The sequence below is a fragment of the Sphaeramia orbicularis genome, chromosome 19 (genome assembly GCF_902148855.1).
Source record: "Sphaeramia orbicularis chromosome 19, fSphaOr1.1, whole genome shotgun sequence".
In the NCBI taxonomy this organism is placed as follows: Eukaryota; Metazoa; Chordata; class Actinopteri; order Kurtiformes; family Apogonidae; genus Sphaeramia; species Sphaeramia orbicularis.
The window spans coordinates 26,677,476-26,679,197 of NC_043975.1; the positions used below are offsets into that span (position 1 = coordinate 26,677,476).

Here is a 1,722-nt window from a genome sequence, read left to right on the forward strand (position 1 = left end):
CTTTGTTTGTTCGATTTGTGTATCTTAACTTGCATCTTCATGCTGCAGTGAGAAGTTTTTATGCCTTAAAAGGAAGTGATTACATAGGTTATGACAGATCTACAGGGTCTGTAAAAGTGAGCATGAGATAATATGTAAAAACAAAAGACCAATCAAAATAATTACTAGAGGAATTGCTGTGATTCTTCCAAAGCACAATAAACCCTGTTGGTCCTCTCATCCTCAGACAAATGGTTCTAGTGTGTTTGTATATAATGACTCATCTCATGCTCGGGTCTTGGCTCTGTATTCATAGCAGTGGTTATTGTGTAGTTGACAGTTTTAAGGCACTTACAGAACAGGAACAGCTCCTCTGGCGTCAGTGGAAGTTAAAATACACCCACTTCTGCGTACATGTGTAACTAAAAGTCAGGCTCAGTCTGTGAGAGCAGTACGTAATTAATGTGACACCCCAAAAAAGATCGAAAGCTGGGACTGGAATTAATCGTACTTGAAGTGATAGTTCTTTCAAATACTCAGCAGGCGATGCCATCCTGCTGGTTCAGTCAAGGCTTAAAACCTTTGAACATGAATAAATAGTAAATGTAGTGACGGTAATGCTTGCAGACATTGTGTAAAAGATTAAATAGATCATATTAAAGCCCTACTAATGAAATATGATGTGTTTTCTGTCTTCTTTTTCAACTGAGAGTTCATTTCTGTGAATAAATTTTCCTCTTTTTTAATTCTGCAGATATGCGATGGCCTTGTACAACCAGCACGTCTGTCCTGTGAATAACTGGTACGGTAAACACACAAACACACACAAACACACACACTGTATGCCTGGATGCAATTCATAGTATTTAATGGTGTCTCAGGATTTAAAACACTGTTATAGCACACAAGCTCCACCTAGATGATCTAAAGTGCTAACAAATTATAACCAATTCACCAAACACAGTAAAGAGAATTATTCAAAGAAAAGTCATTATGCACTTTCGAGTTTAAAGAGTTAATCGCTAAGAGGTTCAGACTGTAATTCAGAGGTGCAAGTGTGTTTTTAGAATCTACTCCTGAATGTACTGTTGCTTTTTTGCTTTTACACTTGCAGTATTATAATCTCATACTGTGTTGTTAAATACCAAAGCAAGTTTATTATTCACGTTGGTACCATTCCATCATAAAATGCATCCATTTGTCAGTTTCCAAAAAGAAGCACTTGTTTTTTGAAGTAGCATGAGCCAAAATCAGGGGCCAAAGCTGTCTGTGCTGTTATAGGAAAGTCACATCCGAGCATGTCTAACAGGATCAGATCAGCTGGTAATTACAGCTGTCAATCACATATTCAATCCTCTATGTGCCTGAAGACACTTGTGTTTACATAATATCTGAGGATCATTGGGTAGATTTTCTTCAGCCTAAAAAGACAGGAAGGACCTCATATCCTCCCAAGACAATGTGAATTACAATATTGAAGTTTTGGCCATTGAAGCTAAAATACTATTAACCCTGTAAAGCCTGAACCATTAAATCATTGACAGAAAATTCCAGTTCTTTGGTCCCTCTGAACAACCCAGTTTTTTTTTTTTTTTCAAATATCAATTTCCATGTATGAGTTTCAATTTTGCATCATATTTGATACATCGGGTCTCAATGCTCAAATATTTTATTTGAACAAAAAAACATAATATAACACAAACATGTCTAACAAATTGGTAATTCCTTTTCAAAATTAGCAAA

The 1,722-nt window shown here is 36.1% G+C and overlaps 1 long non-coding RNA gene across 1 annotated transcript in view; it reads left to right on the plus strand.

The window, feature by feature from the left end:
• Nucleotides 1-782, plus strand: part of LOC115410388 (uncharacterized) — a 6,778-nt gene extending 5,996 nt beyond the window's left edge. Inside the window, exon 3 of the long non-coding RNA XR_003934088.1 lies at nt 734-782. This is a non-coding gene — a long non-coding RNA (uncharacterized LOC115410388). The remainder of the gene's footprint in view (nt 1-733) is intronic.
• The last annotated feature ends 940 nt before the right edge of the window (nt 783-1,722 follow it).